An 18547-nucleotide genomic window follows, 5' to 3' on the forward strand; every position below is an offset into this window, starting at 1 on the left:
CATGCGGTTAGAATGTAGTTCAAAATCCACATTTGTCCGCTGCAATTCATGAACCCATTTTAAAAGAAGGTGACCAAAAGGCTATCTTCTTTCAACATCTATGATGGGTTTGAGCCATTCTATTTTGGCGAGGACTAAATGACCTTTATCATGACAAATGCAAATACCATTCCCACCATATTTTGACATCTAGAGAAGGAGGCACTCATATTGCACTTCTATCTACCTATGCTAATCTATTAACTATCAAAGTTACAATAAATTCCTTGCACTAACCGTCACTAAAGAAGAAAAATGAGAGAGGGAATATTGATTTTAGCATTCGAAAATACCATAAAAAAATTAACACCAAGTATATCACCGGGTTGAGTCACGACTGAGTCGTTCTCTTTATGATGTTTCGCGGTACTATCTAAAGTTGTGCAAAATAAACTATCAATAACAACACTTTTAGGATAAAATAGTTTAGTTCATTGTTGTGGTTCACTACTGTATTGTAGAAAAACGTTTGAGAAAATACCCTCAAATATGGCTATAATAATGACCACTCAAATATGCTAGTAAAATGCATATTGTTGCATCGATCATAAACATTAGTAAAGTTATGAGCCATTTTGATAAATTCTATAACATTAGTGCAAGAATAAAGACGGAAAGAAAAAAAAATCTACAATATTAGATGAAAACAAGTTTTTCTAGTCCAACTAGACTTTGGAGCTTTTCACCGATCCTTTCACGCATCCGTTCACGGCCACAATTGCAACTCGGACTCATCACAACTATTTGCTCAAGCTTTTGGGCATATTTGAGAACATTCATAATAAACTCAATCTCAAACCAATTGCCAATACAACCTCTCAATTCAATAATTTTTACTTCGTCATGAGAGAATGTTTCAATATCCCTGATATCTTTCTGATTTTTGAAGAACTCTGAATTTTTAAACTCAAAATTAAAGTAGTAAACATGGATCAATGAATGCAAATCAAAATATCTTACAAAAATATCTACACTATTAACAAAGTTTGTATAATTAAAAAAGAAGTTATGGGAAATGTTGCTACTACCAAGTGTGTGTTTGGTTTTACTGTAGGTATAACATAATCACTGTGATCCATTGTGATTTTTCAAAAGCTACACTTTGCAGGCTTCTACAAAATCATGGTGAATCATTGTGATTCTAACATACTCACACTGTAATACCAAACATAGGCTTAGAGGAATCAGATCAAAAGTTAGATTTGGAAAAATAATAGGTGGCCAAGTACAACAAGCTCAAATTGATTATGAATATAAGTGTATTTAATGTGTATGACCCACTAGGTCAAAACGTAATTTTTTTTAAGGAGCAATGGATAAAAATCATAATGATAACCACAATAAATAAAAATAAAAAGTAAAACATGTGTATTAAACATGTTACCATGATTGAAAGTTTCTGTAAAAGAGTAGAAGCTTGAAGGATGTTTAAAATCCACAAAGGATCATACTTCACATCATTTAAGATGTGCGGGCACAAAATGACGAGGTTCAACTGCTTAAGATGTTTGAGTGGTTGAGTTATCTTTAGAGAAGTTTTGACCTGAACAAGAGTGTGTAGGATTCAAAATATAATTCAAAAGTCAAAGAAATGTAAAAAAAACACACTCACTCTTCCAACATTTTGACTAACCGACGTATCCACATGCAGTATCTGAAGTTCAGGAAAACTTGCACATAGAGCAACACATTTATTCAGATCTTTCAATGAAATGATGAAATAAATGCATTTCAACATAGGAGTGTTAATGTTCAAGGTACTGCAATGAAGTTAGTTTAAGGCAGTCCACTAATATCAAGTTTAAATCCACCTGGATATTGTTGGATATGAAATAACATCTTGTAACCTTAAGATGACATACGGATGAACTTATTATATTTGGCATGAATGATTTGAACTCATAGAAAATTCAGCAAAGTTCATCAAGACGTCGACAATTAGATAACAGACTTTCAAAGAACATTTCATATAGTTTAACACTTTCAAGAAGTGAAAGAAATCTTAAATTTTTGAATGGTATAAAGTCACATTTGGTGGGATGGCGAACAAGAAAACATTGAAGATGCAGATGCTTTAGAGCTGAAGCATTAGTCGTCGAAAATAAGCCAAAGTCAAATGTATAATGTTTGCTTTTAGGTGTGCGATGTGCATAAGGCCTCCCTAGAAAGAGTAGACTGATTTTTCCAACTCCTCTTGCAATTGCAAAACTTATCCATTGATCAATAGTGTTCCAATGCTCACAATATAAAGAGAAGTTCACCAGGAAAGAATCAATATTTGTCCCTGGAAAATTCTTAACAAATTGATTTACTCGATTTACAAATTCATCCCTACTCGTATTTATGTTAACGATGCTTCTATTGTACATAGAAGGACCAATAGGGTCATCAGTGAGATACACGGTTTCTAGTAGTTCCTCCTCGCTACTTCCAAGCATGAAGATATCAAAGAATAGATCTCTTCTTAGAGCCCAGAGCTTGCACCACCTTTTAGACAGTACTGTAGCTCTGAACAAATCTTTCACGGATAACATTGTCAGGATATAAGACAAGATACAGTCAGGCAATTCAGTAATGCGATCATCCATTTTATAATCTGAAAGAAAATAGTCCCAATGCACCTGAAATATATAGGTGAAGTTTTATATCAATTTTCGTAACTCTGTATAGCTAATTGTAGCTGCTAATTATGCGGTTACAAATTGCATTAACTTATATACATATGTGTACTGTTAGAAATCTAGGTTTGAGAGACAATAACAAAACAAATACGAAGGCGAGTTTCATAGAATACCAATAGTTTATCAAAATAGAGGGTTAAAATTGAGAATATATAGTGAAACATAAAATATTAAAATACTAAACCACCCTTAGTCCCTTAACCCAATTATACTAAAAGGCTTATTACATATTATCTGACATGTATAATTTTTCTTTGTTTGGATTCGAACTAGAAATTAAATTTGAACAAAGTAAAAGTTGAAGCAAAATCAAGTGACACTAACAGCAATATAAATATTAAGAAAATCGAAATAAGAGAATTGTGAGAGACGAGAATTCACTAACCGAAGAAGAAGAAGCTGTGGGTGCAAGAAGGTTGAATGATATTCTGGAAGGAGAGGAGGAGGAACCGAATGAATGAATGTTGCAGCGGCTGGCAGTAATATTGGTAATCCTAACCTAGTTTTCTATTATTTAGCCTGCCTCGATCTATTAACTTTCTACATGCATATGCCAAGCTTGGTATGCCAAGCTTTAGGTTTGTTTCCTTTTGAGGGTATTGGCTAAGTCCCCCCTCTTTGTACTTGTTCTTTTTCTTTTATTAAAGTTTTAGAGGTTAGCAATCTGCTACCTCCTTTTGGTTAAAAAAAAAAAAATTTCTACATATGCCTCAATTTTCTATTTTTTGCTGTTTGGTAGGAAAGACCTAAAAAAGACTTTATAAAAGTTTAAAAAATATTTAAATATGATATTTTTTTGACAGTATATTTAAATATGATATTAATATATATGTATTTTAATAATTCCGATATAGACTCTAAGTGCAGTCACTATATAATCCCTGACACAAAAGAAAAACTGCAACCCTGTTTTTTCTTTCTCTTCTCTTCCTTGCGGTTAGGGTTTCAGTGTGGTAAGGTTCGTTTCTATTATTGATATCACCCATCCGTAGGCAGGGGCGGACCTCTTCAAGGCACAGTGTGGCAAGTGCCACACTAGCCTATGTCCTTCTTTTCTTTTTCTTTTTCTATCTTTTTTTTTACTAGTTCACTGTGTAATTTTTACCGTATAATTTATACTTGTGTCTATATTTTTACTCATATATTAATACGAAGACATATTTTTTTGTAATTTAGACACGTGTCTATTTTTACTCGTATATTAATAAGATGACCTATGTTTTTAATTTATACATGTGGCTATATTTTAGCTTATATATTAATACGAGGACCGATTTTTTTAAATTTATACACATGTCTATATTTTTACTCATATTTAATACAAAAATAAATTTTTGGACAATTTGTACATATGTCTATATTTTTATTCATATAACAATACAAAGATATATTTTTTTATTTTATAATTTCTACGCAATTGCGATTTGCTTCCAAAAATTCAAAAAAAGAGCGCAACGCGCTCACCCGTCCGTATGCACAGGTATCATGCTACAACATTTGATTCATCTCTTGTAATCTATATAGAAAGAGATGTTCTTAGAATAATTAGCAATGATATAATTTTAGTTTATTATCAACAAATGAAAAACAAATTATTTTCTTTTTAATTTTGGTTGCTACAACTATTTTTAATATAAAATAGAAAAAAAATAAATGTTGTAAATGTTATTTGGTGTATTGTTTGTTGTACATGATATCTGGTGTATTTTACTTTTTTTTTGAGGATATCTGGTATATTGTTGTCATTGTGTCGTGCATATTTTTTTTTATTTTTTTTGGACTTGTCAGAATGTTTTTTGTGTTGAATTGGCAGTTCTTTTTTGATTTCAAGTTTAAGGAGGAAAAGTTTCATATTCACATTCTGGTTATTGATCATGTTGACCATGGGAAGTCAACCATTGCTAATCATTTGATCAACAAGCTTGGAGGTATTGACAAGAGTGTCATTCAGAGTTTTGAGAAAGAAACTGATGAGGCATTACCGATGGGGCCGCGAGGAAGAAGTGAAGAAGCATTCCTTTGCCCCCCAATTTTTGAAGGAGGTAGATTACCTTACCTAAGAGGATAATGATGATGCATAAGAGGAAGATGATGAAGAGTGGTTATGACTTATGATTACGATTCTGATTTGTCGGACGTGAAGTAGAAGAAGAGGAAGGTCGTTTAGGATGAACCTTGCGAGTTGTATGCATTTTCTCGCTTAAAACTTCATAGGTGTCTTTGATAGGTGTGAATTTTTTCATGAGCTTCCTTTTGATTGTTAGGGTTTCTGTCGTTGTGTCGTTTCATAAGCTTACCACAAGCTTATCATAGGGTTTCTGTCAGGTGCCATTTTATATCAAGCTTGTGGTAAGCTTATGGAACGACACCTTGACAGAAACCCTATTAATCAAAAGGAAGCTTATGAAAAATTCACACTTAACAAGACGACTGTGAAGTTTTAAGTGAGAAAGTGCATACAACTTATAGCTGGCAAGGTCCATCCTCAACCACATTCCACTTCTTCTTCTTCACGTCCGACAATTCAGAACCGTAATCATAACCACTGCCCTTCATCATCTTCATCATCATCATCATCTCTTAGGTATGATAATCTAGCTCCTTCTTCCCAAATTGGGAATGCTTTTTCACTTCTTCCTTTTGGCCCTGTCTCAAGTTGGTAAGTTACTTACTGCTGGAGTCCAATGCATTGAGGCACTATGTAGCAAATCCGAGGTCATGACCACCCCCTTTTGAATTTATTTAATGTATCTCCTACATATATATTCTCCTACATATATATATATATATATATATATATATATATATATATATATATATATATATATATATAGGCTGATTAGGTCTGGCCTATTTTATATCCTTATTGCTCGCCATATGCTGGTTACTCTAAAGAAAAAACAAACACACTCCCACGGTTTCATCCTATTTTCTTTTAGTTTTTTACTTATGAAATCGCAGCAACGGAGGTTACCAAAATTTTTTCCTTACACAACCGTCCGCACAGAGGAAAGAGGGAAAACGATAGAAGAGGAGAGGAGCATATCATGTGGCTGCATGACTCGCTTCACTGTGATCCAAAATCTCAGTTTGTCATGTATCATAATCATAACACGAGGGGGAGATTTTTAAGAACTAATTTCACAATGCAACTGGCAAAAGGAAATGTTAAAAATAAAAGTAAGACGGAACATCGTTCCGATTTACTAAAAAGAAGAAGAAAGGTGCAAACAATATAAGCTGCCATCGGTATGAGAGTGGACAAAATAATCCAATTTTTCTGATTATGTCTACTAATTTCTGTTTTCTTCTTTTTGGTATTTGTTGTGCTACTTTGACATTTAATATTGATTTGTTTATTACTTTTCAAGTGACTATTTATTTGCTAAATAATAGATAGAATGTGGATTTCACAAATTTGAGAGATAACAACGTGCAATTGGTGGTATTAAGTATCAAAAACACTACAAGCTTCCTAATATTAGCTATATTTATACTTTTTTTACATGTTATGATCCAATGAGTTGGGTTTGAATGACAGGTGCTATTTAAAGCTTTGAAATAAGGTGGCAGGATTAAGATATTTATTGAAGTATTTGTTGTAGGTTTGCTAAACAGTGTTTCTTGCTGAAACTTTGTTTTGATTTATTGTACACAGCCAAAAAACGTATCACAATTTTGAAGAATTCTCATACACATGAAGTAATGTCAATATTAAGGAACTCATAGTCTGTTTGATGAGTAACATAATGAGTTATTAAAGTTGAAAAAACAATAACATAGTTTGTTTTTGGGTGCAGAGCAAGGTTGTCAAAATCGGGACTTTACTTTAGGTCGAAAGGGAATAGCAAAATCGAGACTCATAAAATCGCAATCAAAATCGAAGGATTTTACTCAAGGACTTTTGTAAAATCGACATAGGAAATTGTAAAATCGCAATCAAAATCGATGGATTTTACCAAAAAAATAATAATACTAAATATATGTTATAAATCATAGTCACATAATTCGCGGTTCGTTCCGGTACGCGGTACGGGTACGGGTTCGCGGTACGCGGCAGGAGAAGAATTCGGTACGTATAGGGGTATAAAGCTTCGGTACGCTCCGGTTCGTAGTAGTAATAATACCTAAATAAATATAGTGAGCTATAAAAAAAAAGTATTTTTTTACCTAATTTCTTCTACCAAGTTTCTCACTCTCCACTCTTTGTTCATGTTCTTCTCACTCAGTCCTCAACTCATGCTGATTCATTTTATATTTACTTTGGAGTCTAGACCTTTTTTTCAACCAATCAGCGGTAACAATGCTTTGGTACGCTTGGTTCGCTGGTTTGTGCGTACCAATACGCCGAAGTACCCGAATTCGGTACTCACGTACCAATTCGCAATTCTCCCTTGATTACAAGAATTATGTGACTATGTGCAGAAAGCATCACAGCATATGCATAAATGTCATATGCAGAAAGCATATGCATCATGTCATATGCAGAAAGCATCACAGCATATGCATAAATGTCATATGCAGAAAGCATATGCATCATGTCATATGCAGAAAGCATATGCATCACAGCATATGCATAAATGTCATATGCAGAAATTTCAGATTCTCAGATTGTTCAGATTCTTAGATGATGGTTGTGTTGGTGTTTATAGTTTATAGGCCTGACAAGATAATGTCATATGCAGAATTCTTAGATGATGGTTGTGTTGGTGTTTATAGTTTATAGGCCTGACAAGATGGATTCAAACTCACAGAATCTGTACTCCAAACTGTTCGGACTGAACTCTGGTCGAACTACTATCTTTCAATTGTGTAAATGGATGCAAAATTTGAAACTTTATTATTCTTTTATACATACACTTCTCATTTTCTTCTAAGAGCTAGTGTTTATGTTATAACAAGAGCAGTGATGATTTTTTTCGATTGGCAAGAGCAGTGATGGTTAAGACCATAAAGGAATTCATGATATCTCCAAAATTAGATTCCTTCTTCTTGATTAAAACTGATGGGCAACGGGTAGAAAACAGACATCTGTCACATATGTGGCCTTTTAGAAATGCCTGCTTGTTAGGTTTGTTCGGTTCAGACGCAAATTGGATTAACATTCGATCTTCTGCACCAAAAGCAGCGACAGTACGTAAGTTCACGTTAACTTCAAGAGCCAAAGCAGTTTCTTTTAGCAGTCTGTCACTACAAATTTCAAATTAGCATTTGTTCTAGCATTTTTATAATTAGCGTGAGGTTCTCACAATTCTCAAAACATGTTTCGAATAAAATCAAAGCTAAATACTGAATTCTCACAATTCTCAAAACATGTTTAACAAATATTGTATCAAATAGGAAAGATAATGAATGGTTCAATACTGTGCCATGGCAAACATGAGAAGTTTATGGCAAATAAAAAGAAGAGGCAGTTATACTGTAATGGGATTTTGCAAGGAAAGGTGTCAAGTGAGGTTTATGATTATTATGTTTAGCAAGATATATCATCAGTAGGATCCGTTTTTAAGTTAACGGTTGAGATTTGGTGTGTGTCAAATGACTGACACCTAGTGTCAACGGATATATACTAGCGTCAAGAGAAAATGAATTAATAATAATAGTAGAACAAGAACATGTATGACTTGCTCCTTTGACTGAATAAATACCCCCTTGTTGTAGGTCATGTTTTCCTAACCAAGTGTCTGTCACAAAATCCTGCAAATTAATATTATCCAACACAGCGAAGAGCAACACTCCGCTTGTTGTTCCTCCTCCCAACAAAAAGCCTCCTCCTTCATCTCCAACTCTAACCCTCAACCTAGTCTCCTCATCTCAGCCATTAAAATATTAGTATCTACGTATAATTCGAAAGGGCAGCTAAATCTAAAACGTAAAGGTCCACAGTCTAACCAAGGATCAGTCTAAAATGAGGAACTTTAACCATCACCAAACCGCATAAATCTTTCCACCGTATAAATAGAACCCCCCAATCCGACCGCCATCTACCCCATATTCTGCTGACATGACTTTAACCATAACCCTCATTCTCTCAATACACCTTATCCCAATGAATTCAATTAAGAACAATCACTAATATAGTAATATTCCTTTCAACCAAAAAAAGAAAAAAACAAGCATTAGTATTTGTTTCAGCCAAAGAAAAAAAGCAAGCACTAACAATAATAATGATGATCTGTACAATACTCCTCCTAAAAAAATTATATATATTTAGTACTCATAAAAAAATGATATATAATGGGGAAGTTTTCACAGTTCCTCATAGCATTATACATGTATGTACACATTAAAGTAAGTTAATAGCGATGATAACTATTAAAGATATCTGTTTCACTTCCTGTTTATGACCCTGGAGCACAAATATATATTTGTTTCTCTGTGTTAGGATTAATTTTACCTCTAAATATGCATTTAACCATAAGCCATCAAAAGTAACTTTAACATTATATTAAAAATTTACATTGAATTCAACATCGAACTTACTTTAGAACAATAAAACATCGAAAAAACTTTATTTAATTTCAAACTCAATTTTACAATATGAAATACATTCAACCTAAAACACATACTACATAGCCACCAAGTGCAATTTGCCAGTTTATATTACAACAAAAGGAAATGAGAAACTATGAAACAAAAAAGTCACAATGCTACCAACTAAAAAGACAACTCAATAAAGCAGATTCTGCAGCTAGTATCCGCCGGCGATGTGGTGCCTCGACCTTGAATGTGTGCGAAGCGGATGAAGCGGGCAAGCTTTACTTCGAGGACTTCCCCCATCTCTTCCAACTTTGGGTATTGGGCCCGTACCCACTTAAGCACAAAGTCGTGCACTGCATCCTCAGATGCAACCTGCAGCTCATCACCGGTGAGTATTGCCTTTACTCCAGCTAAAGGCATGTCCATCAGCTCCTCCTGATGCCTGGTCATTAATGAAACTTATTAGCATTCAAAGGTCAAAACGTCATTTGAGATTTAAACAAATTGAAGGCCTTTCATACAATGCAAAAATATTTTTTTGTTCAAAAAAAAATATTTTCTAAGTAGCACTTAAGCTTTTTCTCAAGTCATGTGATAATTTATTAAAATAAACTGCATTAAGAAGATTATAACAAAAATCATATCAGTAATTTAAATAAAGTGGAAAAGGAGCTTACTTCGTTACATCTTTGTAACGTCCAGCAAGGTATTGCTTCGCTGCATCTATCAATGGCTGAACAGCATCAGCCATTAGGACACTGGAAGGAAGCTCTAGGTAGAGCAATGCACACTCCGGTGTCATGGGTATGTTCTGCAGTACCCTGCTGCAGTATGTTGTGCATGACGCAACCTCGAATTTGTCTGCGGCCATCAGGACATCCAGCAATGCAGTCGGTGAGGTCACGCTCAAAGTACCGTTGTACATAAAATCCAGAAGCTCCATCAGAGGAGCCTCCTCTGTAACATGCAAGAGAAGTTGTAAGCAAACTATTGAGCAATCAAATCTGATTAGGCAAATAATTTAAAAAGTTCTGTTTGTGTTTATACCAGATGAAGTGATTCTCACGGTCACATGCCTTTGCCCTGACTCCCTCATCCCATTTGAGAAAAGCTGCAAAAATATACACAACTAAGCAAACATTTTTTTTTTAAAAGTATTCGAGCCCAACCAATAAAGAAGAGACATCTACCTTGTTGAAGAATGGACTTTTCGCCGCTAGGATGTGGGAGCTAATGCGCAGAGTTGTAACTTTGACAACTGCAGAACCATCAGCTGTACATTAATAATAACTCAAATGATTTAGCAGAACAGAATATTATTTAACTAGAATCACAAGGATCCACTATTGAAATATAATTAGATCTATTGAAATCCACAGTAAAAAAAAAAAATTGAAATCCACTCTTGACTCGACAGACGTATTTGCAAGAAACTAACTCCACAACTTGAACTTCTGACATTCTAATCACACAGCAACAACTCCGATCGTTGAGCCATGGTAGGATCAAATAACACATGACTATTGCTCGATTTACTTTCAGATTTGAAAGCAAAGTAAACGGGGGTTTTAAGAGAGAAAGATATGTGTGTTACTTTGATGCCCCGGTTCTCCTCTTAAATAGCCGAAATTGGGATGATTTGTCAATCATTTATTGGTGGCAGATTTTTACAATAAATTTACAGGATCCGCTGTGCACAACCAATGAATATTTGACAAATAGTCAATTTACAAGATGGTCCGGTTCGGCAGCGTGTTACAAACAACGAATTAATGTTTGACAACTAATCAACGTACCAGTGAGTCCGGTATGGTGTCCGTTGAAAAACCAGTTTGGTAATGTGTTACAAACAACAAACAAATACTTGACAACTAATCAATATACCATTTTGAAAAACTAATTCACAAACAGTTATGTTCGGTATGGTTTCTGTGGAAAAAAGGGCACTGGAGTGATCCAAAACACTTAAGCACCTTTGAAAGACATATCTAAGTTTGATTGTGTTACATTTATCACATAAAAATGTTCCTTTTCGGTTTGTGGGAACCCTAATATGGTTCATTTGATCAGAGTTTTACATTTCAACTCATTCTCATTTTATCCCTCCATTTTCTAGGGAAAGTATGAAAGAAACAAAGAGGCTACGCACTAATTTTTTGTTTGATAAAAAGACAACAATTTTTAGTTTATGGCATACCCTATATCACTAAAAAATGACATGAATATAAACAATTAAATGACAATAAAACACCTTGAATAGTTTCATAAACAATCAGAACAACTTAATGAACACCAATCAAGTTACATAATGTCTCAATTTTGGAAGAATATATATATATATATATATATATATATATATATATATATATATATATATATAATTTTTCCCTCTAGTATCTCAAAAACTGGAAAATCAAAAAACACAAAATGTAAGGGTTTAGGACAGAAAGGTGTGTGTATACCATTTTCATTCTTGATGCCCTCTCTTCGCTTGTCGTGGCTAGCCCAATCTGCACTTGTGGAACAATCCTCGGTGTTAGAATGAGTTTCAATTGGATCGTCAATGACCACAATTTGAAGTATTCTATCCAAAGAATTACTATGATCTAAAGCAATTCCGAAATCAGCATCCTCAAAACATCTATCTCTAAAGGAAGTAGAGGCAATGTTGGTGTGAAGATTCTTCATTCTCTTCCTAGTTCCTAGATAAAATCAAAAGGGACAAAGACAAACAAAAGACAAAGTTGTAAGTGGACGTTGGAAGTGGACAAATTGCTGAGCACAAATGCTTCTCTATTTATATTAACAACAAATTGCTGAGCAAGAAATTGTGATCAATAAAAAAGTTAATTTTTGTTCTTATCAAAATAAAGTTGTATTTTTTAAAAAAATAAAAAATATGTATTTTATTTTATGTACTTAATTAATATGAAAAAATAACCCTATAAAAAATAAATATTCAAACATAAATACTAATAATGAAAAAATAAAATAAAACTTATGTGATCCATATTAAAAATATATCCCTTTTTTTGTGCTATTTAGAATTTGTATTAAACTATTTTTATTATAATAACTCTTTTTTTAGGATATTAGCTGTTTTTTTACAATAAGAATATTCTTTTTTTTTTTTACATACGGTAATTATCAGTTATTTTTCCCATTTTTATTAGTATGAATCGTTTGACTGTAATCACTATATACATAAATCTAAGAAAAATTTACACGGAATATCTAGTATTTTTAATTTTTTTTCTAATTTTGAAATTACCGTTTTATATTTAAATTACCATAAATTAAGAATTTAATAAATATTTCACATATAATACTATCAAATTTATAATTGTTAAAATAGTAAAAATGAAAATAAAATAAAATTTGATATTTTCTAATATTTAAATTACCTTTTTTTTTATGCTAGTTAGAATATTTTTCAACTATTAATTTATAATACAATAAAGAAGTTAGTTATTTTTTCCTCTTTTTATCTGTTTGAATCCTTTGAATTTATACACTAATTTACAGATTTTTTTTTTCCTATTTTTATTAATATGAATGGTTTGATTGTAATCACTACTACATACACAAATCTACGAAAAATTTATACGGAATATCTAGTATTCTTAATTTAATTAGTTATTTTCTTTTTTTATCTGTTTGAATCCTTTGAATTTATTCACCAGTTTCAAGTTTTTTTTTTCCCATTTTTATTAGTGTGAAACGTTTGACTTTAATCAATATATACACAAATCTAAAAAAAAATTATACGGAATATCTAGTACTTTTAATTTTTTTCTAATTTTAAAATTGTCGTTTTATATTCAAATTACCGTAAATCAAGAATTTAATAAATATTTTACATACATATAATACTATCAAATTAATAATTCTTAAAATAGTAAAAAAAAAAATCATATTTGATATTTTGCTATATTATTTTATAATACAATAAGGAAATTAGTTATTTTTCCTTTTTTTATCCGTTTGAATCTTTTGAATTTATACACCAATTTACAGATTTTTTTTCCCCCCATTTTATCACTGAATCGTTTGACTGTTATCACTATATACACAAATCTACGAAGCAAAACAAAAAAAAACACATATCGTAGTTTTTTCTTCTAGTCCATCAGATATATATTTTGAGATTTACTTTTCCAACCCTATGTCTTTCCTCGCGCACCCTATTTTTTCCCCCCAAAATACCCGTAGTCTGGTCCGAGCTTGGATTGGGGTGTTTGGAGTTGACCCTGTTGATGTGTCTGCTCACTTTGTTCAATTCACTAATTTGTTAGGTGGTGCATCATTTATGCAACTTCTTTGGCTTGTTTGTGTGTGGGTGTTATGGACTGAACGAAATAATAGCCAGTTCAAAAACACAGACATTTCCATTCACCAATGTTTCGCCGTGGTGATAACGGTGGTTTCAAACCTTGTGTTGAGATCAAGTTGATCTCTAATACTAGTTGCGTCTTCGCCGGCGACTTCACCGGAGATGCCATCTCTGTTCTTTCTCTCTCTCTCTGGAGCCTTACCGATTCATCTTTGTTCAATTTCCGGTGAGATGAATCAAGAAAGGATCAACGGTTGTGATTGTGGCGGAAGAAAGAACGACGGAAAGAAAAGGGAAGACTCTCGGTTATGAAAAAGAGTGGGACCTACGTATATCTATTTTCATAGGTGTAAGTTATAACCGTTAGAGTGTTAATGTGAATATTAGCTGTAATTAGTGAAAGTAGTTTCGTTTTATTGCTGGTTAACACCATTTTAACTCAAAACCAACAAACTAACCATTTTGACAGCTACTATACAGTATATTCTAACAAATTAATTTTATACCGTTAAAGATTTCAAGTTAGATATATGGTATCAACTCAATAAAAAAAACAAGAAAGGCATTTAAATTTATTAAAAAAAAAAAACAAAAAAGACAAAGTTTTTAACTCAAAACCAACAAACTAACCATTTTGACAGCTACTATACAGTATATTCTAACAAATTAATTTTATACCGTTAAAGATTTCAAGTTAGATATATGGTATCAACTCAATAAAAAAAACAAGAAAGGCATTTAAATTTATTAAAAAAAAAAAAACAAAAAAGACAAAGGCATTTGATTCATTTATATAAAGTAAGGTTTTTTATGCCACATGTCACTTCCACATTCATTCTCAATATTTTTATTATTTTTTCTATTTTTAAAAACTAATATTTTATTTAACATAAATATCTCAACAAACATTTGATCTTATGCACTCAGTATTTCTTTAAATTTTTATTGAATTTCTAATAATTTATGTAGGAGAAATATCTCAACAAACTACACATCAATCAATCACTCAATCAATCAATAGTATATATATAAAGTAAGGTTTTTTATTCTACGTGTCACTTCCACGTTCATTCTCAATATTTTTATTATTTTTTCGATTTTTAAAAACCAATATTTTATTTAACATGAATATCTCAACAAACTTTTGATCCTTTTTTTTACAAACAAACTTTTGATCTTATGCACTCAATATTTTATTTAAATTTTTATTGAATTTCTAATATTTTATGTAGGAGAAATATCTCAACAAACTACACATCAATCAATAATATATATATATATATATATATATATATATATATATATATATATATATATATAAGTAAGGTTTTTTATGCGACGTGTCATTTCCAAATTCATTCTCAATATTTTTATTATTTTTTCTATTTTTAAAAACCAATATTTTATTTAACATAAATATCTCAACATACTTTTGATCTTATGCACTCTGTATTTTCTTTAATTTTTATTAAATTTTTAATATTTTATGTAGGAGAATTTTATTTTATTTTTTTTAGCAGAAAGAGGTAGCAAGCACTGCTAACCTCCAACCTTCATTAAAGAAAAGCAAAGAACAAATACAAAAAGATGGGGGACGAAGCCAAAAAACCCACATAAGGAAGTAAACCTAAAGCTTGGCATACCAAGCTTTTCTTTAACAACTTGACTACAAATTGAAGGATGAACTGTTTCCCAAACAAACAATCTGTGTAAAAACAAACCTATGTTTGCAAGGGAATCAGCACATTGGTTCCCTTCTCTATAGATGTGGGAAATCACAAAAGACATGTCACATAATAACTTTTTACAATTAAACCATCTATTACATAGGTTCCAAGGAATAATAGTTTCATTAGAAAAAACCAACACCAGAAGCTTTGAATTAGTCTCTATCCATAAATTAAGCCAATTCTTCTGATGTGCTATCTCTATTGCTCGCAAAGCAGCACATATCTCAGCCTGAAATGCATCATTAAAACCAATATTTTCAGCAACACACAAAATAATGCATTCAGAAAAGCAATTTCTGAAAACAATCCCACAGACAGACGATAAAGAATTTGCAGAACTATCAGTGTTAGCTTTAGTCCAGCTAGGGAGAGGAGGATGCCAAATGATCTCTTTGATCTGGGGAGCTCTAGGAGGGTGAATAACAATGTTAAACTTCTTTAAAATTTGAAAATCAGTCATAAGGATGCCAATTTCTGAATGCATTTTATGTAGGAGAAATATCTCAACAAACTACACATCAATCAATCAATCAATAGTATCAATAGTATATATATAAAGTAAGGTTTTTTATGCCACGTGTCACTTCCACATTCATTCTCAATTTTTTTATTATTTTTTCTATTTTTAAAAAACCAATATTTTATTGGGTTAATTAAGTAAATGGTCCCTGTAAATATTCAGAATTTTCTTTTTAGTCCCTATAAAATAAAATCACACTTTTTAGTCCTTATAAAATTTTTCATCAGCATTTTTAGTCCCTATAAAATTTTTCCATTAGCATTTTTAGTCCCTATAAAAAATTTCCATCAACATTTTTGGTCCTTAAAATGCTTAAGGAAAATGTCACAGGGACTAAAAATTGTGATTTTATTTTATAGGGACTAAAAACTTAATTAACCCTATTTTATTTAACATAAATATCTCAACAACATTTTGATCTTATCCACTCTATATTTTCTTTAAATTTTTATTGACTTTCTAATATTTTATGTAGCAGAAATATCTCAACAAACTACACATAATACTTTCAACAAAGTTTATATATACGATCTTATTTTATGATTAAAAGACTTCAATTTGTTTATTTGTTTTTAGGAAAAGAAACTTCAATTAGTTATTACTAATCTTTTAACACTATATCATCCAATTAATTTTTATGTTTGAGGAAAAAAAATGTTCTATTAGTTTTTTTTTTTTTTGATAAAAAAATGTTTGCTTATTTATTATGTTATATTTTAACAGCATATTCTAATGCATATGTTAACTATAAATAAATAAATTTTCGTTAATCACATATTTACATACTTTGAGCACAAGCAGAAACCCCAAACCTTCTTTTCATCTAACATTTTTCCTTCTTCAGATTTTCCAAACACCAATTTTATTATTTCTCATACATATACTTTGATATATATATATATATATATATATATATATATATATATATATATATATATATATATATATATATATATATTTCAATTAATTTTTTCTCTCTCATACGCATATGCCACGAAACAAACCCATGACCACATGTTTAAAGGGACCCAAAACTCTTACCACTTGGACTAATTCATTATTGATTTTGTTACACTTTTTATTCTTGCATTGGACATTCATCTTATCATTTATATTTATTTTTATGATATTATTATAATTTTAAATTTAAATAAATTCAATCTAATATACTGACCCGTGTATTCGTGCACACAAACTTATAAAACTTATTTAATATCTAACTCGGGCAACGCCGGGTCTCTAAACTAGTTTAATGAAAAGATAAAGTGTGTCAAAAAAAGAAGAAGAAATTATTAGTGAATTAAAATGAGGGTATAATAGAAAAAAAGTGTGCAAAAATACATTTCACTATTTTTGTGTTAAAATTCTAAAATGACAATTAAAAAGGAACAAAGGGAGTACAATGCATACATTCCAAAAATTATTTCTATATTTAAATCATTAACTTGTGTCTTATTTTTTTGCTAATATCATTATTTATTGTGCATCAACATATCTGCATTAACCACCAACGACTTATATCCTAATTAGTAAGTATACTCAATAAATTTTTTTTTTGACAAAATAAAAGATATCTGTTCATACAAATTGAAAGAGTACATCGATATAATGCAAATTCGCTAAAAACAAAAAGGATGAATATGTGAACAGGCTCACAACATCCATGTTAGTAGCATAAAATGGCAAAGTACAAATGTCTACACATATGACTATATTTAAATCTCCAGAATAACTATGTTTCCGGATCTGCAACGTGGATGACGCCAAAGTCATTGATTGGATCTGCACTGGATCGAAGCTGATCTGACAATCTGAAGCGATCAAATCCTTGAGAGAAACAAGAAAAACAAACAACGTCGCACAAAGACGACGAACAACCAACGTCGCACGAAGACGACAAAATCACAAAATAAAACTAAATAGATGTGAAAATCACTTATTTCAATAAAAGGGAAATAGAAAAGCGAGTTAGAGGGGTGATTTTGGGTCAAAAATTGACCCGAAATCACCCCTCTTTGGTTGACGAAGAAGAAGAAACTAGGGTTTTTGTGACGGCTTGCAAGAGAGAAAGGAAAAGACAGAGTTTTTATGGGCTTTTTAGAGTATATACTCAATAATTCTTTAGAACTACAAATAATTTAAACGACACATAATATAAAACAGATGAAGAAAATTAAAATGAGATAGCCCATCATAAACAAGAGATGTTGAGGTGACATACTTAGTTGTTGATCAATTCTTGACCACTTAGTTCAATTTTGATTGGTGATGGTCACCAAAATTACTTGATACGTCCACAAACTACGTTCTAAGACACATGTAGGACTGAAAGGAAGCTGAGAGAAAGATATCATCGTATTATTATAAGAATTATAACCTATATGTTTTAGACTGCCATAAAAATGTTTATACTGCAATTCATGTATGGAATAGCTAGGAAATTGTCATTTTATATAGGGTTAATTATGTTTTTGGTCCTTACAAAATGGTGTTTTATCTTGGTTTTCGGGTGTCAAACATTGATTACGTTTGAACCTTTTAAACCGGTGATATCTTATTTTTTCTTGGGAAGGGAAAAAGTAAGCAAAACCCTTGAGAATCGAGGTCCGGGAGTTGTTTTCGCTACGGGAAGGTGTTAGGCACCCATAACGACTATAGTAACCTATAGGAACCGTCTTTAATTTCTACGCGCGCGCTTTATTTTTAAATGCTATTTTGAAAATGTTATTTACACCTAAAAATTTTCTAAGTGAAGAATTGGAGG

General features: G+C 31.6%; 2 pseudogenes; both read right to left on the reverse strand.

Annotated features, from left to right (window-relative positions):
* Positions 1-675: 675 nt before the first annotated feature.
* On the reverse strand, positions 676-2629 carry LOC146903856 (uncharacterized; annotated as a pseudogene).
* Positions 2630-9138: 6509 nt separating this feature from the next.
* Positions 9139-15747, reverse strand: LOC146903857 (BTB/POZ domain-containing protein POB1-like; annotated as a pseudogene).
* Positions 15748-18547: the final 2800 nt, after the last annotated feature.

This window comes from Medicago sativa, chromosome 7 (genome assembly GCF_051527215.1).
Source record: "Medicago sativa cultivar Bolivia chromosome 7, Bolivia_mono, whole genome shotgun sequence".
Classification (NCBI taxonomy): domain Eukaryota; kingdom Viridiplantae; phylum Streptophyta; class Magnoliopsida; order Fabales; family Fabaceae; genus Medicago; species Medicago sativa.